At 40.6% G+C, this 26,563-nt stretch overlaps 1 pseudogene; it reads left to right on the forward strand.

Moving 5' to 3' along the window:
- The first annotated feature begins 697 nt into the window (after positions 1-697).
- Positions 698-24,803, forward strand: LOC123331193 (annotated as a pseudogene).
- Positions 24,804-26,563: the final 1,760 nt, after the last annotated feature.

Raw genomic sequence — 26,563 nt, forward strand, 5'->3', positions numbered from 1 at the left:
TTACCGCTGGTGCTACCTGGAAAGCCCGCTAGTGCCACCTGGGAAGCCCATAGCTAGTGTCGAGACGGGCTCGACAAGCAGGGTTTCCAAAAGTGCGATACAGCAAAAGAATGAGAAATGAGACACAAGAATTTAGAGAAAAGCGATGATCAGGGGACCAACACCGTTCCAAGGCAAAGGTGCTGAAACTGAGTCCAAGCCAGCTTGTTATACTTTCAGCCGTGAATGAAAGAATATGTGAGGAGTTAAGCTAATAACTTACGTGGTCTTCAGGGCCAAAAAAACAAAATGATCATTAACCATTGAGTAATTGGGAAACAGTAATTAATAACAAATCAGTAACTAAGACTAATATTCTTATCTATTTTTCCACCAGAAATTTAAAACATGTGACTCTGAGACGCCAGCTGAGAAACAGTCTGGGGTTGGTTTTCCGACTCCAGAATCATATCTTGTTTTCAAGATTATGAACTGTTCCCTCTAGACTTATTCCAAGAGTCTCATGCCTTATAGCATCCAGTTTAATCAATAATTATAAATGTCTTTTGTGGCCCTTGCTGGGGCCTGCTTTTCTTTTATTCTTCCTGTCTCCTACAAGCTAGTATATCAATATAAAGATTCCATTTTATTATTTATCTATTTTTGGCTGTGCAGTGCAGCCTCTGGGACCTTTGTTCCCTGATCACGGATTGAACCCATGCCCCCTGCAGTGGAAGTGCAGACTCTTAAACAGCAGACTGCCAGGAAAGTCCCTAAAGATTTTAAACAAGAGGTAAGTGAGAAAGGAATCTGGAGAAGTTTTGTGGGAAAACATGAGTAAAACTTAGTCTGTGGTTTTAGAGAAGAGGTTTTAGAGAAGGTGAAACAATTTCTTGTCTGATCCCCACCAAACCAATATGGATACATTGAATGTAATGCAAATAACTAGATCTATGCAGTGATATAGCCTGAGTCACACTCTAGTGAACCACTGGCAGTCAAGATGGACAACCCTCGATTTGGAGCCTCCATATGATGCATGACTGTGTGTGTGCATGTGTGTGCTAAGTCGCTTCAGTTGTGTCCAACTCTTGGCAGCCCTATTGACTGCGACCAGCCCTACTGACCAGGCATCTCTGTCCATGGGATTCTCCAGGCAAGAATGCTGAAATAGGTTGCCATGCCCTTCTCCAGAGGATCTTCCCATGCCCTCCTCCAGGGGATCAGACCCAGGGATTGAACCAACATCTCTTAGGTCTCTTGTACTGGGAGGCAGGGTTCTTTACCACTAGTGCTGCCTGGGAAGCCTTGAGATCCTCCTGTCCCAGGGATCAAACCTGTGTCTTCTGCATTGCCAGGCAGGTTTTTTGTTTTTTATTTTAACCAGACCCAGTAACTGCATCAAAAACATCTGTCCAGACCCCATATCTCTGGAGTGGGGACAATGGACATAAACTAGTTGGAGTTGTGCTTGGGGGTCGACACCAGCACCCAAATGAGAAGAACAGAAACATTTCCTGGATACTTCACGTAGTAACTTGTGAGCAATTTAACAGCAAACAGTTTACCTATAATAATCTCCATATCATTGCTCTTAATTATTCTACTAATTTAAAACTTTCTGTTTTTGTAGGAAAAAAAATATCCTGGGGAAGCCACTAATTGCTGCCAGTTGGCAGACTAGGGAAAACATGAAGCCAGGAATGTGTGAGTTACAATTTGTCATAATTCCAGGCTCTATATGCAGACAGACATGGAAAATGTGGGCAATTAAGTAATTGAGGCAAAACCTTATCTATCTTTCTTTTTATTTGAGCTTCTGGCCAAGATAAACTTGAAAGGAAGAGTGTGTGGGCTTTTAAAAGTGAATCAGAGGGTGGGGCTAAGAAAAGGGTGGTGCTAAAATTGCTAAAAATTACTCCTACAGTTCAGAGTTAATTAACTCAGCCACAATCTCTTACTAAAGAAACCCACTGCCAATTCTGCTCCAGTGGAAGAAAACAAGGTGTTGTAAATATGTCTCTGTTTAAAAATATTTATTTATGTTTTCTTTCTTCATTTAAGTGCTTAGCTAAATAACAAGTTATCAAGACTTCCACAGAACAGAAATGATAGTTGAAGGCCATCCCCCAAGAATTCTGTGCAAGTCTGAGAGATTTAACCCTGAACTGGTTCAAAGATTGTGCTGGAAAAAGACTAAGCAGGAGAGCACCTTCATTTCCAAAGATGTGAGAGAGATGGTTTTACCATGAATTGTTAAACTATGAATGATGTTTTCTCCAGTCACATTTTTGGATTTGCTACCTTTGTATCTGTCAACAGGGGCAAAAAGAAATAGGATAGTCTCAGAATGATTGACCAAAACCCTTCTACCCCTTCAAAAGATTGGACATGGCAACATAAACTTGATCTCACTCATGTGTGTAGGGAACTATTGATCTGACTCTTTATCCCCTACTCCTACCCAGCTTCAAGTCTTGGCCACCATACCAGGGGCCATTAGCTTTCCCCTCTTTCATAGAATAATCTAAGCCCCTAACCTTACACTACATGGTTATCAGAAACCCTGCCAGACTATTAATTCCCACAGAAATGGCTTTAGGTAAACTTAGAAGTGCTGGGAGTGTGGAGAGGTTATTTTCTGATATGCATGGCTCCACCAGGTAGGCAGTATTAGCACTGTCGGAAAGTTAGGAGGCCTTAAATACCCTCTCATGGAAAAGGGGAGGAGAGTCCTTCCTGCTCCCTCCTCCAGCTCACCATCATCCTTCCTTTTTACCTCCTCCTGCTTATCCTCTTTCATCACCCAATCCCTCCCTTTTACCATAAAACCTTAAAGGCAAGAAAATATAGTGACAAAAGCATTTGCATTTAGGTTCCAGAGCCTGGGATTGTGATGATAGCTCTTAGATAACTATGCATTTTAATCAGCACATTTAACCTCTCTGGGCCTTAGCTTCCTAGCAGATAAAATGAGGCAATTTGATTAGAAGGAATGGAAGATTCTTTCCAATTCTGATTTTTTGGGAATATGTATATCTATGATGAGACATTTTGATGAATGCCACTATCCTTTTCTTTTTTCCATATTTCTTTAGTTAAGTCCCTTTACAGATTGAGATTTTACATAAATGTGTTTATTTATAGGTATGTATACATACTGTATATGTATAGCACGGGCGGCTGCGACCGGCGCACTTGAGCGCGGCCAAGAGGAATTACCCCACGTCCGAGGTCAGGGGCAGCGGCTGCCATGGCGTAGGAACAGCTGAGAAGAGCTACCCAAGTCTGAGATCAGGGGCAGCAGCTGAGAGGAGCTACCCTGCGTCCAAGGTTAGGGGCAACGGCCGAGAGGAGCTACCCTGCGTCTGAGGTCAGGGGCAACGGCCGAGAGGAGCTACCCTGCGTCCGAGGTCAGGGGCATCAGCCGGGAGAAGCTACCCCACGCCCCCATGCCCGAGGCCAGGGGCATCGGCAGGGAGGAGCTACTCCATACCAAGGCCAGGGGCCGCGGCGGGAGGACCAACACCACGTCCAAGGAGCGGTGGCTGTGCGAGTGCAGGAGGGCCTAGAGGAGCTATTCCATGTTGAAGGTCAGGAAGGGCGGCGTTGAGGAGATATCCCTTGTTCAAGGTAAGGAGCAGCGGCTGCACTTTGCTGGAGCAGCCGTGAAGAGATACCCCATGCCCAAGGTAAGAGAAACCCAAGTAAGACGGTAGGTGTTGCAAGAGGGCATCAGAGGGCAGACACACTGAAACCATACTCACAGGAAACTAGTCAATCTAATCACACTAGGACTACAGCCTTGTCTAACTCAATGAAACTAAGCCATACCCGTGGGGCAACCCAAGAGATCTGACAGAATGTGGTCCACTGGAGAAGGGAATGGCAAACCACTTCAGTATTCTTGCCTTGAGAACCCCATGAACAGTATGAAAAGGCAAAATGATAGGATACTGAAAGAGGGACTCCCCAGGTCAGTGGGTGCCCAATATGCTACTGGAGATCAGTGGAGAAATAACTCCAGAAAGAATGAAGGGATGGAACCAAAGCAAAAACAATACCCAGCTGTGGATGTGACTGGTGATAAAAGCAAGGTCCGATGCTGTAAAGAGTAATATTGCATAGGAACCTGGAATGTCAGGTCCATGAATCAAGGCAAATTGGAAGTGGTCAAACAAGAGATGGCAAGAGTGAATGTAGACATTCTAGGAATCAGTGAACTAAAGTGGACTGGAATGGGTGAATTTAACTCAGATGACCATTATATCTACTACTGCAGGCAGGAATCCCTCAGAAGAAATGGAGTAGCCATCATGGTCAACAAAAGAGTCCAAAATGCAGTACTTGGATGCAATCTCAAAAACCACAGAATGATCTCTGTTCATTTCCAAGGCAAACCATTCAATATCACAATAATCCAAGTCTATGCCCCAACCAGTAACGCTGAAGAAGCTGAAGTTGGACGGTTCTATGAAGACCTACAAGACCTTTTAGAACTAACACCCAAAAAGGTGTCCTTTTCATTATAGGGGACTGGAATGAAAAAGTAGGAAGTCAAGAAACACCTGGAGTAACAGGCAAATTTGGCCTTGGAATACGGAATGAAGCAGGACAAAGACTAATACAGTTTTCCCAAGAAAATGCACTGGTCATAACAAACACCCTCTTCCAACAACACAAGAGAAGACTCTACACATGGACATCACTCTACAGATGATCAACACTGAAATTAGATTGATTATATTCTTTGCAGCCAAAGATGGAGAAGCTCTATACAGTCAGCAAAAACAAGACCGGGAGCTGACTGTGGCTCAGATCATGAACTCCTTATTGCCAAATTCAGACTTAAATTGAAGAAAGTAGGGAAAACCACTAGACCATTCAGGTATGACCTAAATCAAATCCCTTATGATTCTACAGTGGAAGTGAGAAATAGATTTAAGGGCCTAGATCTGATAGATAGAGTGCCTGATGAACTATGGAATGAGGTTCGTGACATTGTACAGGAGACAGGGATCAAGACCATCCCCATGGAAAAGAAATGCAAAAAAGCAAAATGGCTGTCTGGGGAGGCCTTACAAATAGCTATGAAAAGAAGAGAAGCAAAGGAGAAAAGGAAAGATATAAGCATCTGAATGCAGAGTTCCAAAGAATAGCAAGAAGAGATAAGAAAGCCTTCCTCAGTGATCAATGCAAAGATGTAGAGGAAAACAACAGAATGGGAAAGACTAGGGATCTCTTCAAGAAAATTAGAGATACCAAGGGAATATTTCATGCAAAGATGGGCTCAATAAAGGACAGAAATAGTATGGACCTAAAAGAAGCAGAAGATATTAAGAAGAGGTGGCATGAATACACAGAAGAACTGTACAAAAAAGATCTTCACACACCACGATGGTGTGATCACTGACCTAGAGCCAGATATCCTGGAATGTGAAGTCAAGTGGGCCTTAGAAAGCATCACTACGAACAAAGCTAGTGGAGGTGATGGAATTCCAGTTGAGCTATTTCAAATCCTGAAAGATGATGCTGTGAAAGTGCTGCATTCAATATGCCAGCAAATTTGGAAAACTCAGCAGAGGCCACAGGACTGGAAAAGGTCAGTTTTCATTCCAAACCCAAAGAAAGGCAGTGCCAAAGAATGCTCAAACTACCACACAATTGCACTCATCTCACATGCTAGTAAAGTAATGCTCAAAATTCTCCAAGCAAGGCTTCAGCAACATGTGAACCATGAACTTCTAGGTGTTCAAGCTGGTTTTAGAAAAGGCAGAGGAACCAGAGATCAAATTGCCAACGTCCACTGGATCATCAAAAAAGCAAGAGAGTTCCAGAAAAACATCTATTTCTGCTTTATTGACTATGCCAAAGCCTTTGACTGTGTGGATCACAATAAACTGTGGAAAATTCTGAAAGAGATGGGAATACCAGACCACCCGACCTGCCTCTTGAGAAATCTGTATGCAGGTCAGGAAGCAACAGTTAGAACTGGACATGGAACAACAGACTGGTTCCAAATAGGAAAAGGAGTTCGTCAAGGCTGTATATTGTAACCCTGCTTATTTACCTTATATGCAGAGTACATCATGAGAAATGCTGGGCTGGAAGAAACACAAGCTGGATTCAAGATTGCAGGGAGAAATATCAATAACCTCAGATATACAGATGACACCACCCTTATGGCAGAAAGTGAAGAGGAACTCAAAAGCCTCTTGAGGAAAGTGAAAGAGGAGAGTGAAAAAGTTGGCTTAAAGCTCAACATTCAGAAAACGAAGATCATGGCATCCAGTCCCATCACTTCATGGGAAATAGATGGGTAAACAGTGGAAACAGTGTCAGACTTTATTTTCTTGGGCTCCAAAATCACTACAGATGGTGACTGCAGCCATGAAATTAAAAGATGTTTACTCCTTGGAAGGAAAGTTATGACCAACCTAGATAGCATATTGAAAAGCAGAGACATTACTTTGCCAACAAAGGTCCGTCTAGTCAGGCTATGGTTTTTCCTGTGGTCATGTATGGATGTGAGAGTTGGACTGTAAAGAAGGCTGAGCGGTGAAGAATTGATGCTTTTGAACTGTGGTGTTGGAGAAGACTCTTGAGAGTCCCTTGGACTGCAAGGAGATCCAACCAGTCCATTCTGAAGGAGATCAGCCCTGGGATTTCTTTGAAAGAAATGATGCTAAAGCTGAAATTGCATTACTTTGGCCACCTCATGTGAAGAGTTGACTCATTAGAAAAGACTCTAATGATGGGAGGAGTTGGGGGCAGGAGAAGAAGGGGACGACAGAGGATGAGATGTCTGAATGGCATCACTGACTCAGTGGACGTGAGTCTGAGTGAACTCTGGGAGTTGGTGATGGACAGGGAAGCCTGGTGTGCTATGATTCATGGGGTTGCAAAGAGTCGGACAGGACTAAGTGTCTGAACTGAACTGAACTGATACTGATATATGGGCTTCCCTGATAGCTCAGTTGGTAAAGAATCTGTCTGCAATGCAGGAGACCTAGGTTTGATTCCTGGTTTGGGAAGATCCCCTGGAGAAGGGAATGGCTACCCACTCCAGTATCCTGGCCTAGAGCATTTCCTGGACTGTAAAGGAAATCAGTGCTGAATGTTCATTGGAAGGACTGATGCTGAAGCTGAAACTCCAATACTTTGGCCACATGATTCGAAGAATCGACTCATTGGAAAAGACCCTGATGATGGGAAAGACTGAAGGCAAGAGGAGAAGGGGACAAGAGGATGAATTGGTTGAATGGCATCACCAACTCTATGGACATGAGTTTCAGTAAGCTCCAGGAGTCGGTGATGGACAGGAAAGCCTGGTGTGCTGCATTCCATGGGGTCACAAAGATTTGGACATGACTGAGTGACTGAACTGAACTGAACTGATACTAATATATGGAGTAGGAAATGGCAACCCACTGAAGTATTCTTGTCTGGAAAATTCCATGAACAGAGGAGCCTGGTGGACTACAATCCATGGGGTCACAAAGAGTCAGTCTGGGCAACTGAGCATGCATACTGATATATCTACATACCTCTTGAAAACTGCAGAAGAGCAATCATTCTGAAAAGGGAACATTTGACTTCTGACCTAGACTTTAGTCTTTACTTATAATTTCCCCTGAAAAGATCACTCTCCATCCCTTGAATGGATAAATTATTTCATGAGAATTTCATCCCCAAATTTTGCATCTTTCAGAAAGCACTTTTCACTACTGGCTTAGCACTTCGGTACTTTTTTTTTTAAGGCAAAAATTGTTCTTCTTGTATGTTCTGGGCTGCATCTGATATACTAATGATGATATTAACAAGAGAGTTAATGAAGCCGAAGATAACTGTCTATTAATTTCCCACAAGAAATTAACTCTTTCATCAGAGAGAATTATCATTTTCAGGGATTTGTTACCAGTATCTAAACTCTGGAATAATCATAAATCATAAGTAGAAAGATATAAGTCCTCAGCCCTAAAATAGTAGTTTCTCCTCTTCCCTTCAAGGTGATTATGCTTTGGCCATGGAACCAAGCATTTTCCATATGAAAAAATTCACGAGTTCTTAAAAGATAAAGCTTAGGGGACTTTCCTGGTGGTCTAGTGGCTAAGACTACCTGCTCCCAAAGCAGAGGACTTGAGTTTGATGCCTGTTCAAGGAACTAGATCCCACATGCCTCAACCAAAGACCCTACATGCCACACATAAGACCCAGTATAGCCAAATAAAAAAAGCTGGAAAATAAAAGATAAAGCTTAATGTATAGGCAGTAAACAAAGCATCATTTAAATGGACATAGCTATAAAGAAAACAGGGAGCTTATCTCCAAGACGGCACTGGATCTGTCAGGAGAAAGTGCTTATATTCACTTTGACACTTTGTAAATTTCAAACATTTTATGAGGGCGTAGAGTTATTACAAAACTAGAGTTGTTGCTCTTTTTATTAAAATTTGTTAGCCTAGAATTATCATCAGCTTCTGCAATAAGTAGGTGATGATGATGCTTCTGTATCATCAACTAGAGATGATTTAAGGGCTGAGAAGCTGTTCGGTTAAGGGTAAGCCTATGACTAGGAGAGGTTTCACCAGTTTTCACTGTTAACTCAAGTTATGATAAAATCAAGACTTTGTCTGAACATGTCTCTTCCTTGATTCAACCATTTAACTAGAACGATCTCCTGACTTTTCTAAAGTTCTCATTCTAGGCTTCTCAGAGGGCCAGATGATATCAGTGCAAGACCAAGTTCTACACAATAGTGGCCGTAATGGGAATCTCTAGACCTAGGAATCTGGCTTATTTTAAATTAATCAGTTTGAGAAATTATTTGGCTATAAAATGATAATAGTTTGAACTCATTATTTCTTTGATAGCGATCCAGTCTTAAAAAACTTAAAAGAAAATATCAGAGTGATTAAAAGTGAAATTTAGAAGCTGAATACAATATTTTAAAGATATGAGAAAGCTTGAATTCCTCTGTTCATTAAGATCGGTTTCAGGGAGACTTGGTGAGTGAGAATAAATACAAGAGTCTTGACTTCTCTACTTCTCTATAAGCATTATAAACTGTGAAAAATTTCAGGTTTAAATAGATTTTAAAAAATGGTGACTAGGACCCAAACTATAAACACTCTAAATAAAAAATAAGTATTTGTAAGTTTCCATTTTGTGCAAAGTCCTGAGCTGTGTGCTAGTTGATGCACAAAGAAGATTAAGAAAATTTTGCTCTCAGGGAACTTATCTTAGAGTTGAAAAGATATAAATATATAAAAACAGAACTAGCAGTGTGATGAGTGCCAAGCAAGTGGTGAAATTTACGTTATGGGACTTTGGTGGCAGACATGCTCCTGTGAACCCCCAAGTTCAGAAAAAGCTTCCAGAGAAAAAGATCTGGAGCAAAGTTGGGTTTCAACTTCTTGTAAAGGAGGATAAAGGCTCTCCAGGAACCAGGATATCACTTATCAAAGTATGAACAAATAAACAAGGTTAAAAAGTATAAAAACGGGGTAAAAGATAAGTGAGAAAAAGTACAAAGTCAAAAAGGTGTATAACTATTCCTCATTTACTGGAAAAGTCAGCAGGTATGTGTTGTATTAAAAAGAAGCACTTGGCTGATTCCACTACCATTTATATTCTGGCATTTTCAACAGGGAGCCACTAACTGACCAGGATCCAGGTGTTCTCTCAGGAGTATCAGCTGTAGAATTTGAGGGAGTTCTCTTAAACTCTCTAGACTCCAGTTTTCTAACATTTAAAATAATATTGGAATTATGTTCATTCAGTTTTTATGAGAGTATGGATAAAAGATATACAGATTATTGTCGTTGGTGTTTAGATGCTAAATTGTATCCAACTCTTTGTGACCCATGGACTGTAGCCCACCAGACTCCTCTGTTCACGGGATTTCCCAGGCAAGAATGCTGGAATAGGTTGACATTTCCTTCTCCGGGGGATCTTCCTGCTCCAAGGATTGAACCCATGTGTCTTCAATTGGCAGGCCAATTGTTTACCACTGAGCCACCGGGGAAGCCCCATATAGATTTTAAATTGGATAATACATTCTTTTGTCATTTCAATGAGGTGTGATAAAAAAGATAATTGTGTAAGCCAAAAAATCCATGTACAAAAATAAAATAAATGGAAAGGATTATTAACACGATCTTTAACTGCTTTACTTTTCTTATATCTTCCCAATAGACTCTCTAGCAAAATCTGTCAACCAATTTGCTCTGGAGTTTGGCAAAAAGCTAGCTGAATCTGCTGAGGGTAAAAATATCTTTTCTCCCTGGGGCATCTCAGCTTCCTTGGCCATGGTGTATTTAGGCACCAAAGGGACCACTGCAGCCCAAATGGCCTAGGTGAGTAAGAAAGATCAACTATCCTCTATGTCTTAAAATGAAATGTTTCTTTCTTTCTTTTTTTTTTTTTTTGCTTTCACTTTCATTCCTCTCCTGAAACCCAACTAATCCACATTTTACAATAATGTCTTCCAAAATAAAAGACACACAAATTTTCCAGACCTTAAAAAATAAGTCTGAGAGAGTGAATCAACTGACAGCTGTTTCTAGGAAAACCATTTAAGAATGCCTGTTCTCTGGCAAAATCAGTTGGAGGGATGAGGTTATCAAGTTTGGTTCAATGTTTTAAAAAAATTATTTTGATTATTAATATATTTCAAGAAAGTCATGGCTCATACTTGGATAGCGTTAGTCATCATCTTTCTAATCTTAGAAGGATTTTCTTAAAAACACAAATAGAGGACTTCTTTGGTGGTCCAGTGGTTAAGAATCTGCCTTTCCATGTAGGGGACACAGTTTCTCAGGGAAGATCCCACAGGCTGCAGGGCAACTATTGTAGCCTGTGAGTCGAGAGCCTAGACTCCAAAATAAGGGAAACCCCACTTAGAGATTAGCACCCAGTCACCTCAACTACAGAAAGCCTGAATGCCCGTGCAAAGCAGCAAAGCCCCAGTGCAACCAACAATAAATAAATAAAATAATAAATGATTTTAAAAGACACAAATAGAAAAATGAGGTGAATTCTGTTCCTCATGCTTTGTTTGGTTGTTACTTTGTTCAGTCCCTGATTGTCTGGACAAATCTAACGAATCCATGAAGAGAATTAAAATAGCAGAACAGTATTATTGTATAAGCAGTTATTAATTTGATGTAAGCATTCTCAAATCACAGCATGTGTATGGGCATAGCCTTATATATCAAAGCAAAAGTGAAAGCCACTCATTAGTGTCTGACTTTTTGCGACCCCCAGGGACTGCAGCCCGCCAGGCTCCTCTGTCCATGGAATTCTCCAGACAAGAATACTGGAGTGGGTTGCCATGCCCTCCTCCAGGGGATCTTCCCAACCCAGGGGTCAAACCCATGTCTCCTGCATTGCAGGTGGATTCTTTACCATCTGAACCACCAAAGAAGACCTTATATAGCAAAACATATAATCTAATAGCCATATATATATATATGTATCTCTGCATGTGTAAACATAAATGTGTGTGTTTTAAATAAAAATAGAAGCAAATAAATTCAGCTCTATATCATACAGCAATATAAAGGCCAAGTGACAGAATTGCCACCCAAGAGGGTGGCCTCCATGACAAATGTAGAAATGGGACAGATAATAATCCTGAATGAGAGAGGCAGGGTACCTATTCTGTCAGTTTGGACTGAGAATATCTCCTTAGTCTTGTAATTTACAAGATATTTCATGGCTTAAAAAGAGTAATAACAGAATTTTGGTTCACAGAAATATCCTAGTTCACAACTAGTTAATAATAGCCTAATTATGAAAAGCTTTAACTATGAATGTGATAGATTTAATTTTAGATAAATTCCAGTTTGGGTCCATTTCATATAAATGTATTGCTGGATGTTGCTTACTCTTGTTTTATTTCAGTGCTACTTAAATATTAACAGCTTCAGTTTGAAATTAATGAATTGTCTCAGTAAAGTTCAGTTCAGTTGCTCAGTCATATCCGACTCTTTGTGACCCCATGAATCGCAGCACGCCAGGCCTCCCTGTCCATCACCAACTCCTGGAGTTCTCTCAGACTCACGTCCATCGAGTCAGTGATGCCATCCAGCCATCTCATCCTCTGTCGTCCCCTTCTCCTCCTGCCTCCAATCCCTCCCAGCATCAGGGTCTTTTACAATGAGTCAACTCATTTGGCATGAGGTGGCCAAAGTATTGGAGTTTCGGCCTCAGTATCAGTCCTTCCAATGAACACCCAGGACTGGTCTCCTTTAGGATGGACTGTTTGGATCTCCTTGCAGTCCAAGGGACTCTCAAGAGTCTTCTCCAGCACCACAGTTCAAAAGCATCAATTCTTTGGCACTCAGCATTCTTTAGAGTCCAACTCTCACATCCATACATGACCAATGGAAAAACCATAGCCTGACTAGACGGACCTTTGTTGGCAAAGTAATGTCTCTGCTTTTCAATATGCTATCTAGGTTGGTCATAACTTGCCTTCCAAGGAGTAAGCGTCTTTTAATTTCATGGCTACAATCACCATCTGCAGTGATTTTGGAGCCCCAAAAAATAAAGTCTGACACTGTTTCCACTGTTTCCCCATCTATTTGCCATGAAGTGATGGGACCGGATGCCATGATCTTCGTTTTCTGAATGTTGAGCTTGAAGCCAACTTTTTCACTCCCCTCTTTCACTTTCATCAAGAGGCTTTTTAGTTCCTCTTCACTTTCTGCCATAAGGGTGGTGTCATCTGCATATCTGAGGTTATTGATATTTCTTCCGGCAATCTTGATTCCAGCTTGTGCTTCTTCCAGTCCAGCGTTTCTCATGATGTACTCTGCATATAAGTTAAATAAGCAGGGTGACAATATACAGCCTTGACGAACTCCTTTTCCTATTTGGAACCAGTCTGTTGTTCCATGTCCAGTTCTAACTGTTGCTTCCTGACCTGAATATAGGTTTCTCAGGAGGCAGGTCAGGTGGTCTGGTATTCCCATCTCTTTCAGAATTTTCCACAGTTTATTGTGATTCACACAGTCAATCACTTTGCCATAGTCCATAAAGCAGAAGTAGATGTTTTTCTGGAACTCTCTTGCTTTTTTGATGATCCAACGGATGTTGGCAATTTGATCTCTGGTTCCTCTGCCTTTTCTAAAGCCAGCTTGAACATCTGTAAGTTCATGGCTCATGTATTGCTGAAGCCTGGCTTGGAGAATTTTGAGCATTACTTTACTAGCATGTGAGATGAGTGCAATTGTGTGGTAGTTTGAGCATTCTTTGGCATTGCATTTCTTTGGGATTGGAATGAAAACAAAAAAACAAAGTGGCCAGTCCTGTGGCCACTGCTGAGTTTTTCAAATTTGCTGGCATATTGAGTGCAGTACTTTCACAGCATCATCTTTCAGGATCTGAAATAGCTCAATTGGAATTCCATCACCTCCACTAGCTTTGTTCATAGTGATGCTTTCTAAGGCCCACTTGACTTCACATTCCAGGATGTCTGGCTCTAGGTCAGTGATCACACCATTGTGGTTATCTGGGTCATGAAGATCTTTTTCGTATAGTTCCTCTATATATTCTTGCCACCTCTTAATATCTTCTGCTTCTTTTAGGTCCATACCATTTCTCTCCTTTATCGAGCCCATATTTGCATGAAATGTTCCCTTGGTATCTCTACTTTTCTTGAAGAGATCTCTAGTCTTTCCCATTGTGTTGTTTTCCTCTACTTCTTTGCATTGATCACTGAGGAAGGCTTTCTTATCTCTCCTTGCTATTCTTTGGAACTCTGCATTCAGATGCTTATATCTTTCCTTTTCTGCTTTGCTTTTCGCTTTTCTTCTTTTCACAGCTATTTGTAAGGCCTCCCCAGACAGCCATTTTGCTTTTTTGCATTTCTTTTCCATGGGGATGGTCTTGATCCCTGTCTCCTGTACAATGTCACGAACCTCCATTCATAGTTCATCAGGTACTCTATCAGATCTAGTGCCTTAAATCTATTTGTCACTTCCACTGTATAATCATAAGGGGTTTGATTTAGGTCATACCTGAATGGTCTAGTGGTTTTTCCTACTTTCTTCAGTTTAAGTCTGAATTTGGCAGTAAGGAGTTCATGATCTGAGCCACAGTCAGCTCCTGGTCTTGTTTTTGCTGACTGTATAGAGCTTCTCCATCTTTGACTGCAAGGAATATAATCAATCTGATTTCAGTATTGACCATCTGGTGATGTCCATGTGTAACATCTTCTCTTGTGTTGTTGGAAGAGGGTGTTTGCTATGACCAGTGCGTTCTCTTGGCAAAACTCTATTAGCCTTTGTCCTTCTTCATTCTGTATTCCAAGGCCAAATTTGCCTGTTACTCCAGGTGCTTCTTAACTTCCTACTTTTGCATTTCAGTCCCCTATAATGAAAAAGATATCTTTTGGGGGTGTTAGTTCTAGAAGGTCTTGTAGGTCTTCATAGACCTATTCAACTTCAGCTGCTTCAGCGTTACTGGTCGGGGCATAGACTTGGATTACTGTGATATTGAATGGTTTGCCTTGGAAACAAAGAGAGATCATTCTATCATTTCTGAGATTGCATCCAAGTACTGCATCTCAGACTCTTTTGTTGCCTATGATGGCTACTCCTTTTCTTCTAAAGGATTCTTGCCCACAGTCGTAGATATGATGGTCATCTGAGTTAAATTCATCCATTCCAGTCCATTTTAGCTCGCTGATTCCTAAAATGTCAACGTTCACTCTTGTACTCAGGTCAAACCCCTGTTTGACCACTTCCAATTTTCCCTGATTCATGGACCTAACATTCCAGGTTCCTATGCAGTATTGCTCTTTACAACATCGGACCTTGCTTCCATCACCAGTCACATCCACAACTGGGTGTTGTTTTTGCTCTGGCTCCATTTCTTCATTTTTTTCTGGAGTTACTTCTCCACTGATCTCCAGTAGCATATTGGGCACCTACCAACCTGGGGAGTTCATCTTTCAATGTGATACCGTTTTGCCTTTTTATACTGTTCAAGGGGTTCTCAAGGCAAGAATACTGAAGTGATTTGCCATTCCCTTCTCCAGTGGACCACATTTTGTCAGAGTTCTCCACCATGACCCATCTGTTTTGGGTGGCCCCACACAGAATGGCTAATAGTTTCATTGAGTTAGACGAGGCTTGGACGTGTGGTATCGCCTCTTGGCTGCTCGCTGCTCCAGCACGGCACTGCTGCTGCTCGCACATCAGTTCCACTGATATCCCACGCTTGGGACATGATACACTTTATGCTCTGGTGACAATTTTGCCTTAGCTTGCCTGGGGATTTCCTGACTTTAGTATCTGACAGTCTCAGTCCTGGACAAACCAAGATAGTCAGTTGCTTGGACTTGTAATAAAAGATGAATCCTAACTTCCTAAACTGACATAGAAGCTCAGCGTTACCTCAGAGATCTTGCCTGTCTCTCTACTTCAACTCTTGTCATTCTCTGACTCAAAATTAATGCTCAGGAATTCTAAGTGGCACAGAATCCTGGAAGATTCCTATGCTACCTCACGACCCCACACACCTGCTTCTGTGTCCCCACAGTCTGAAACTGTCCCATCTCCTGCCACTCCTAGTCCCTTCATGGCCACTGGATAACAACTCAGGGCCTCCCTCAGGGATAAGAGCCTTCCTACTTGCTCTCAAAACCCCTTTGGGAACCTTTACCTTGACACTCATTATGTTGCTCCTAAAATTAACAATTGTTCAGTTGTTCATTGAAGTCCCTACCTCTCCCACTAGATTCAAAGACTCAAGTGCAATATTACTACCTTTTTCAAGTTTCTGCTTTGAATCACTAACACATAACAGCCTCGCTTATGTTAGTTGCTCCCAACATTAATGTTTATTGAAGTGAATTGAGGAAGCTGGCAGCCCTAAATTCTCAGTTCTTTTTTTCACTGAACTAGTGACTCAGAAGCCATGCTGAGGCAGGAGTGACTGTTTTCCCTAACTTATGCCTGATTTGGATTGTGAGTCTGGTTTGAGAATTATAGATTAACCTGTATTTACAGAAAGAAACTATTTGCATTGTTCCAGTTCATATGAGAAACAAACGTGATTGTACAGGCAAAAGCACATTGAAATACACAACACAGACTCAACATAGTAGCTGTGCTAAGTCACTTCAGTCGTGTCCGACTCTTTGCAACCCTATTGACTATAGCCCACAAGGCTCCTTGGTCCATGGGCTCCTCCAGGCAAGAATACTGGAGTGGGTTGCCATGCCCTCTTCCAGGGGAATCTTCCTGATACAGAGATCAAATTCATGTCTCTTATGTCTACCTGCATTGACAAGCAGGTTCTTTCCACTAGAAATGGAAGCAATTATAGTGCCAGAGCTCAACTAAATCTCAGCTCTCCAATTCCTGCCCTCTGCCTACTTGGTTCTCTGGAAGACAAGAGGGGGCCTTACAGACGGGAAGGCAGGGAACGACCCATGTGCTATCTTTCACCCCAGCAAAGCCTTTCAGAGCTGAGTAGAGAGAAACTGTCATGCTCACAAGATTGGTTTGTGTAAGTGTCTTGGCATCTTCCCCATATAGGCTGATGCACTCAAGGAACATGACAGAATCCATTTCACCGATCACAGAGCTGTCCAGATCTCCCTATGATGATAGAAATGTATGATAAATCCAAGGGCTGCCATAGCAAATGACCACAAACTGTGTGGTTTAAACCAATGGAAATATAGCCTCTGATAGTTCTGGTGCTTTCCTAGTGGCTCATTGGTAAAGAATCTGCCTACCAATGCAGGAGATGCAGGAAACACAGATTTCATCCCTGGGTTGGGACGATCCCCTGAAGAAGGAATGACAACCCACTCCGGTATTCTTGCCTGGGAAATTGCATGGACACAGGAGCCTGGTGGGCTACAGTCCATGGGGTTGCAAAGAGTCAGACACGATTTAGTGTGAAACAATGCAACAACACAATTCTGGAAGCTGCACTTCTGAAATTAAGGTGTTAACACGGCTCTGTTGTTGTTCAGTCGCTAAGTTGTGTCTGACTCTTCACAACCCCATGAACTGTGGCATGCCAGGCTTCTACTCTTTTGGAAAGTTTTAGGAAAGAAGCCATTCCATGCCTCTCTTCTAGTCGCTCATGGTTGCTGGCAAACCTTGGCTTATAGAAGCATCTCTCTGATCTCTATCTCTGTTGATACATGGCTTTCTTCTTTTGCTCTCCTTTGTCTCTGCGTTTTAACAGTCTGTGTGTCTGTTCTGAATTTCCCTTCTTTTATAAGAACAGCAGTCATTGAATTATAGCCCCAACCTAATCCAGTATGACTTCATTTTAACTTGATTCTACCTGCAAAGACCCTATTTTAAAATAAGACCACATTTACAGGGACTGGGGGTTAAGAATGAATGTATCTTTTGGGGAGGACAAAATTCAGCCCACAAGAGTAATATTCTCTCCCAAATGCATAACCTAAGTATTATCTTGAGGAAGCATCAGACAAATCTGAACCAAGAATTACACATTCTACAATTTGGTTTTTCAAAAGTATCAAGGTCATGAAAGACAAAGAATGAATGAGGAACTGCTTCAGATTAAAGAAGACTAAGAGGAAATGAAAGCTAAATGCAACTTGAGTCCTTGGATTGATTTCTGGTCTAGAAAAAAAGGACACTATTGCCTTGCATTGGAGAAGGCAATGGCACCCCACTCCAGTACTCTTGCCTGGAAAATCCCATGGACGGAGGAGCCTGGTAGGCTGCAGTCCATGAGGTTGCTAAGAGTTGGACACGACTGAGCGACTTCACTTTCATTTTTCATTTTCATGCATTGGAAAAGGAAATGGCAACCCACTCCAGTGTTCTTCCTGGAGAATCCCAGGGACAGGGGAGCCTGGTGGGCTGCTGTCTATGGGGTCACACAGAGTCAGACACGACTGAAGTGACTTAGCAGCATTGAAACAACAGATGAAATTTAAATAGAGGATGCCCCTGGCAGTCCAGTGGGGCTGGGATCTTGCCTTCCAAAACATGAGGTATGGGTTTGATCCCTGGTTGGGGAGCTAAGATCTCACATGACTTGTGGCCAAAAAAACAAAACATAAAACAGAAGCGGTATTGTAACAAATTCAGTAAGAACTTTAAAAATGGTCTACAAAAAAAAAAAAAATTTAGAAGAAGAAATCTAAATAGATTGGTTGATATTAAAAGTATTCTATCAATACTGACTTCCTAGTTTGAATCCTTGTATGTTCCATTTAATAGTATTTCATAATCATCAGTTTTATAAGTGTGGCATTTCACCAGGATGTAACTGTATCATTTGGAATCTGTCCCTTTGCTCCTGTAGGAAAAATCCTGAATCTCCTACCTGATGATGCTGTGGATCCTACAACCAGAATGGTTCTGGTGAATGCCCTTTATTTTAAAGGAGTCTGGGAACATCAATTCTTAGTCCAAAATGCCACAGAAAAGTCTTTTAAAATAAAGAAGGTAGGAGTCTGTTAGTAACCAGTATGCATTTTATAAGATATTGCAAATGAAATTCTATTTTAAATTCATTCTATCTGAATATATGTTCCTGTAAACTATGGCTCTTTACTCGGCAGGGACGACTGACCTAAAAGCCCCAGTTTCATCCCATGTCCCCAATAATCTGGACATTACCCTTTCATTATTTAATTCTCTGAAGATAGACCACGCCCTATTTTATCACTCACCCCTTGCTGCGACTATGGTCGTAGTGTAGGTGAGGCATTTACTGCATTTATTTCCCAGGTTAGAAATTCAGTGTGGCTAAGTGACTAGATTCATTTCAATTTTATTTATTTTGGTTGCATTACAGTTTCCCTAGTCAATAGAGGAAACAACCTTTAAATGTCCAGTGTTTGTGTGTGTGCATGTGTTAATCGCTCTTTGTGACGCCACAAAGACTTTGTGACTGTAGCCCGCCAGGCTCCCCTTTCTATGGGATTTTCCAAGCAAGAATACTGGAGTGGGTAGCCATTTCCTCCTCCAGGGGATCTTCCTGACCCAAGGATCGAACCTGGGTCTCCTTCAGTGGCAGGCGGATGCTCTACCGCTGAGCCACTGGAGAAGCCCCAAGTGACTAGAGCTGTGCTTCAGTTAGAAGGCTGCCAGAACCAAGATTCCACGCTCTTCACTTACTAGTTCTGTTCTTGTTCTACTAAACTAGCACTGCTGCTGCTGCTGCTAAGTCGCTTGTCGTGTCCGACTCTGTGCGACCCCATAGACGGCAGCCCACCAGGCTCCCCCGTCCCTGGGATTCTCCAGCCAAGAACACTGGAGTGGGTTGCCATTTCCTTCTCCAATGCATGAAAGTGAAAAGTAAAAGTGAAGTCGCTCAGTCGTGTCCGACTCCTAGCGACCCCATGGACTGCAGCCTACCAGGCTCCTCCGTCTATGGGATTTTCCAGGCAGAAGTACTGCACTATCTTATACCAAACTCTGACTTTTCCAGAAGAAAAATAAATAGAAAACATTGTAAAAGCTCATCTCTTTCTTTAAGGTTTCCCTCTGGGCCGCCACACAGAACACTTGTTTTTCTAGTAGGAATTTACTTCAGTAACAAGGGAGGTTAATGGAAGGTCACAGATACACCCAAGGGCTGGATGTTGGGACTTGAGTGGAAACAAGGATTCAAATATTGTCAGGATTCATTCTCTATCAATAACTTGGCCACCTGATGCGAAGAGCTGACTCACTTGAAAAGACCCTGATGCTGGGAAAGAGTGAGGGCAGGAGGAGAAGGGGATGACAGAGGATGAGATGGTTGGATGGCATCACCGACTCAGTGGACATGGGTTTGAGTAAACTCTGGGAGTTGGTGATGGACAGGGAGGCCTGGCGTGCTGGGGTCCATGGGGTTGCAAAGAGTTGGACACAACTGAGCTGCTGAACTGAACTGAAGTGATTCTCTATCTTTCCAACTCTGTTTCTCCCATCCTTTTTCTCTCAATCTGAAGTCTAACCTCCATTCTAGAGACCAGTTTGATAGGTCGCATTCCAAATTCCTAGGTAAGGAACCAACTGGCCAAAGTTTGCGCAAACATTTTAGTCCTGGGTGGATGATCTCACTTAAACAGTGCTGCTGAGGACATATTATTCTAACCACATGGTTGTGTGCAATAGGCAGTTTTCAGATAATCAGTGGTGTAAGGATAGAGAAGGGACTGAATTTATAATCCAACAGGCTAACTAGAAATAAGCTGGATAGTTACTTGGCTTAAAAAAATCACTAGGAATTTTCAGCTGCAGGTGATAGGAAAGCATTCCAAACTAGCTCCAGTGACATGAGAATTATTTTAGCGTTAGCTCAAGAGCTTCCTTGATGGAACAGTGGTAAAGAACCCGCCTGCCAATGTGGGAGGTGTGGGTTCGATACCCTGGTTGAGAAGATCCCCTGGAGAAGAAAATGGCAACCCACTTCAGTATTCTTGCCTGGAAAATCCCATGGGCAGAAGACACTGGGGGGCTACAGTCCATGGTGTCGCAAAAAAGTTGGACATGAATAAGAGACTAAACAACATCAAAGCAACCAAGAGGAACCAGGAGTGGGACCTCTATAGTCTCAAACATAATCTGTTCTCTCTGCCTCTACCCTTGACCCATTATTATTGCTCTCATTCTCTAATATTAAAGATGGAATTTATCCATATAACAAGGGAATATGACTGCCCTGTATTCTAGCTTCACAATTCTGCTATTAATACAGAGAGTCTTGGCTGCTAGCTCTAACAGAATGCTCCCAAAGAAGACTCTGGTTGGTCCCACTCATACGCTTATCCTTGAGACAATCATTTCATCACAAGCATCCTGAACAAACAGCCCTGGTCACATGGCCACTACCTTAGCAGAAAGGTAGGACTTTGTGATTGACATTTAGTTCCACATAGAGTGGATAAATAACAAGTCTACAATGTCTGAACTGCAGGGTTTTACTTTCGTTTACCATTGGCTTTACTAACATTTCATAATGTCATGTATCCACCATTACAGTATCATACAGAATAATTTCATTGTCCTAAAAATGCCCTGTACTCAACACATTCATCCCTCCCTCTAAATCTCTGGCAACTGCTGATCTTTGTACTGTCTCTATAGTTTTGCCTTTTTCAGAATGCCATCTAATTGGAATTGCATAGTATGCAGTCTTCTTGGACCACCTTCTTCCACTTAGCAATTTGTACTTAAACTTCCTCCATGCCTTTTTCTGGCTTGATAGGTCATTTCACTTTATTGCTGAATAATCTCCCATTGTATGGATGTAAGAGTTTGTTTATCCATTCACCTTTCTGAAGGGCATTTTGGTTCTTTCCAGCTTTCGGGAGTTACACTAAAGCTGCTATAAGCATTTGTGTGCAAAATTTTGTGTGAACATGTTAACTCATTTTGGTGACCACCCAGGAGCACAGTTGCTGGATCACGTGGTAAGGTCGTGTTTAGCTTTGTAAGAAACCACAGCATTGCCATCTGGTGTGACTTCCACTTTGCAGTCTCACTGGCAGAGAATGTCAGTTCCACCTTCACTAGAGGTTTGTGTCATCCTGGTTTTGAATTTTTAGCCATTCTATTAGCTGTGGAGTGGTATCTTCTCTTTTAATTTGCAATTCCCTCAGCACATAGGATTGAACATCTTTTCTTATGCTATAGGTCTTCCTTTGGTGAGCTATCAGTTCAGATCTTTTGCCTATTTTTTAAGTAGGGTTCATTGCTTTATCACTGTTGAGTTTTAAGAATTCTTCACAAATTTTGGATAACGGTACTTTATCAAACATGTGTTTTGCAATTCTTAGCTCCTAGTTTATTGCTTGTGTTTTCACTCTAAAGTGAATTTCAGTTTTATGATATTAAAAGACTGTCTCAAATATTTGAATCTGAAATGCAACTTAGTTTCTGAATCATTGGCATTTGCATAGTTTGCATAAAATTACATACTCTTAAGTGTTTGGTAGACTCCAGCTTGCTGTGATTCACAGAGGATGGCATAATACTGTCAGAGAAAAAGACTCCCACATCATTTATTGATGATGTTATCCAGTAGAACACATATTTCCAGAAAGCAAGGTTTGGATAATTTTATTCAGCATTTGGCAGAGGATCACCATCTTTGACTCAATGTTGCTAAAGAATTAAGAATTTGGTGAGAGACCGCCCCAGTGATTTTGCTGCATACATTCTACAGATTACAAGCAAACCAGTGCAAATGATGTCCATGAAAGAAAAACTTCGAGTATTTTACATAGAAAACCCACAAGATAGGCGTTCAACTTTACTATGAGAGCCGTGACCTCAGTCTGCTCATACTACTGCCAGAAAACATTGGTGGACTGGATCAGGTAAAAGGCTCAGTCTATTCATACCTCTCTCTTTTCCGCTCCCCTTTGGTAACATTTGTTTTTTCTCTGAGTCAGTGTCTATTTTGCAAATGCAAACAAAATCGCTTTAGTCATGTTTGACTCTGTGCCATGGACCCATCAAGCTCCTCTGCCCATGGGATTCTCCAAGCAAGAATACTGGGGTGGGTAGCCATTTCCTTCTCCAGGGGACCTTCCCAATCCAGGGATCAAACCTGTGTCTTTTATGTCCCCTGCATTCGCAGGCAGGTTCTTTACCACTAGCACCACCTGGGAACATTTATTTACATGGAAAAATAACTTTTAAAAAAAGACATCAGTCTAACATGAAGATGGTTCTAGTGTTTATTCCTCCTGGGAAAAACATAAAGACACAATCTCCCAGTTCTTTAATTGCTGTACAGGAAGGCAAACAACATACCTTCAGCCCTAGGTACTATATTTTCACATTATCATTTAAGCTTTACAAAACTTTGTAAGGTTGATGTTACTATTCCTCAGGAAGGTTAAGTAGTCTACAGAAACCTTTAGCATCAGGTAGTCACAAAAACAACAGCTAGAGATATTTATCATGAGTAACAAAGCTGTGTAGGTTGATCATAACAATCTTTAAGGTAGTATAGGTCTTTTTCCTCCTTCTGGTAGAACCTACTTCATTAACTTTATGTTTAAGTGAGCCTTAGACATACATTTAAAAATATTAAACAGAGTCTAAAACATTGTTTAAAGAACTTTTTTTTTTAATCAAGTAAACACTCTTCAGAAGATATAGTCTGTATCAGTGCATCTTCAAGTTATTATTCAAGTTATTCATCAGCTAAATATCTCTTAAGCCTGATTTTGGTCAGACCACATTTCTCAGCAATTCACATGCAATAAGTGGTCTGTGTGTCTTTGCCCTGTGACTACTTTTCATGTGTGACAGATTGTTTATATTTCTGCTTCCACTGCCCTACTAGTGTTTAGAAAGATTTCTAGATAGTGTCATAAAATTTGTGAAACTGGAGAGGATGGTAAAAATAAGACCAAATGTGAATATTAAACTATTAGTTACATCATTATAAGATAAGCCTTTTTTTTTAGAAAATGCAAGTTCCTGACCTGAAAACATTGTCACTTAATGCACATCATTTACATATGTGTCTTTGATAGCAATATTTGGATCAAGAAAACTTCGAAGTAGCAAAAGCATGTGCTTTAAACAAACATGTTATTTAAAAAATCAAACATTGCTTTGTAGCCTATCTATGTACACATACGTGTATATACATATATATTTATTGTTTCAAAATTTTAAATATCAAGAGAAAAAGCAGCTTCAAAATCACTATTTAAAAAGTTATTACTCTTAAGATAGAAGGATTTTCCTTTCTTTTTTTCTGTGATTTATAGCTACTAGTTTCATACTGGTGTGATTTTAGACATTTTATTTTATTTCAGATTTTGTTTTTGAAGGATTGTGTACTGTGTTAATAAAACTAATTTAATAAATTAGCTATTAAATTAATTTATTAAGTAATAAACTAGTTTTAAACAAGTTAATAAAACTAATAAAAAATTTTTTTTGTTGTTCCCTGGCATACAACATGTCCTAGAGTATATGCTTTTGTGTCGATGACATCTAAATGTATATTTATATTAATATATTTGTGTATGTAGTTGCTGTCTTGCAAATTATCACAGAAGCATTTTAATTTCAAGGTCTAATCTACTAAGCCTATATCCTGAGAACTATTAATCTGCAATATGATATGTCAACAGTGTGAAGGATCTCATTATTATAAACAAAAAACTTCCAAATGTGTGTGTTTTACTACCTTTGGTAATAGGAGTGATTATAATTCATCTATGTAATATCTAGAGGTCTCACTCAACCTCTATTTCTTAACTGGAAATTACTGACTCTTTCTTCATCGGCTCCAAATTGCAGCTGGAAACGGCGATCACCTACGAGAAGCTGAGTGAGTAGACCAGCGCAAACATGATGGAGTTGGGCAACCTGCAGTTAAACCTTCCCAAGTTCAAGCTGGAAGAGACTTATGATATCAAGTCAACTTTGAGAAGTATGGGGATGAGCGATGCCTTTAACCAGAGCAAAGCTGATTTCTCAGGAATGTCCTTAGAGAAAAACCTATTTCTGTCCAGTGTTTTCCATAAGTCTTTTGTGGAAATAAATGAACAAGGTGCAGAGGCTGCAGCTGGTACCTGGAGTGAAGTGAGTGTAAGAATTAAACTCCCCTCCATCAAATTCAATGCAGACCACCCATTCCTCTTCTTCATCAGGCACAACAAAACCAACAGCATACTATTTTATGGGAGATTCTGCTCCTCCTAAACCCTGCATCTCTCTCATCAAACAAGAGCATCTTAGTATGAAAAATACACATATGATCGAAAACACAATTCTAATAAAACCGGTTTGTAGCCTGACTCTTTCTTATGCATAAATATTAGCAAAATTATCTTGAAATAATATAGTCTAGTGATCCTATGAGGCCTATATAGCTAGAGAGAATGGCAAATTTAATTTTTTTAACATTTTATTTTAATGTGACTTTTATTTACATTTCAGAAATTCGGTTATTCAATCAAATGCCTTACAATGCTTGACCTACCTGGTCACTGTATTTCCATTGTCATTTATATTTCACATGCATCATTTCGTGAAGAAAAATCTTTATAAAGGTGATATAATGATATCACTGATATTAATATGTGAATTTAAAAGCATTCCAAAATAAAAATTTTATTAGAATTATTATGGGTAAAAGTTGTCACATTAACATCTTTGCTTTTAAAAATCTTATAAACTAGAAGAGTAAATTTCTAATTTATATAAATGCGTATTGTCAGGTATAAGAAGATATTCTTAGTAAAATTTTATCTCCACAAAATTGCCTTTGTTTTTCCAACTCCTACTAAAAATACTCCTATACAATGGCTTATTGGTCATCTCATCAGCTCTTATTCTAATTTTAGAGACTAAGTGTATCATTCTAGGTTGCTTTTTTTCATTTTAATGTACTGAGTGAAAGATATAATCTACCATGGCTCTGACATGAACAGTGTATAAAATAGTACAATAAAACGTGTTTTCTGTATAAAATCTTGGTTTGGTATCATAGAACTAAAAAAAAAGAGATCCTATACTTTGGGCTTCCCTAGTGGCTCAGATGATAAAGAATCTGCCTGCAATACAGGAGACCCGGGTTCTTTGCTTTAGCTCCAAAGAAGGGAAACTGTAGTATATATGACATTTTATCATATCATCATGTAACGTTTTGCCTCTACCCACAGCACCTCACATTAAGTAACAACAAAAGAAATCCCTGTGTCTGTGTTCTATCGCATTAAAGTCCTTAGGTTTTTCGTATCATGTGGACTCAAAAGAAAAGTAGGTTAACAAGTGAACAGGAAGCCTAGAAACCAAGCCAAGATAAAGGAAGACCAGAGTGACTCTGTCAGAAGCTGACAGTCTAAGAACATTCAACACAATATTTTCCAAACAAACAAGAGGAAAAAGGATGATAGTAGAAACTGCAGGCTAGGAAGATGCATTCAGGCAGTCATTCATTTAAAAAATGGTTACTAGATATCTATGCTGTATCAGTTGATATTTGGGGCATAAGACTCTGCTTCTGAACACAGATGGACCCTTGTCCCCTGTCTCCTGGAGTCATGAAGCTTACAAACTCGAGGGGGAAATAGACTCAAAGTAGATGCTAGTACAAAAAATGATTGCAAAATAAACTGCAGTCATCCTGGACACACATGTATGTGTGTGCACTCATCAGGCTTTTTCAATAATGAGGCTTAAAGTATTCCCTGGTATTTGTTTTTCTCCTTTAGTGCAAATGTATATAGCCTGTCTTTTTAGAAGTATCATAGACTTTAGAACAATAAATAATAATTATGGTCTGTTAATCTCCCTTTTTCCCCCAGGGAGAACAAAACTATTAATGGAAAAAGCAGTATAGTAATTAAAGAGCATATGGGCTTCCCTGGTGGCTCTGGTGGTAAAGAATCTGCCAGCCAATGCAGAAGATGCAAATTCAATCCTGGAGAAGAAAATGGCAATCCACTCCAGTATTCTTGCCTGGGAAATCCCTTGGACAGAGGGACCCAGGGGGCTACAGTCCAAGAGGTCACAAAGAGTCAGACAGCACTGAGCGACTGAACAACATGTTCAATAATACAGACATTCGTGTAGTGGCTAAAAATGTAACTAGACAGACTGGA

The sequence above is a fragment of the Bubalus bubalis genome, chromosome 22 (assembly GCF_019923935.1).
Source record: "Bubalus bubalis isolate 160015118507 breed Murrah chromosome 22, NDDB_SH_1, whole genome shotgun sequence".
Lineage (NCBI taxonomy): Eukaryota > Metazoa > Chordata > Mammalia > Artiodactyla > Bovidae > Bubalus > Bubalus bubalis.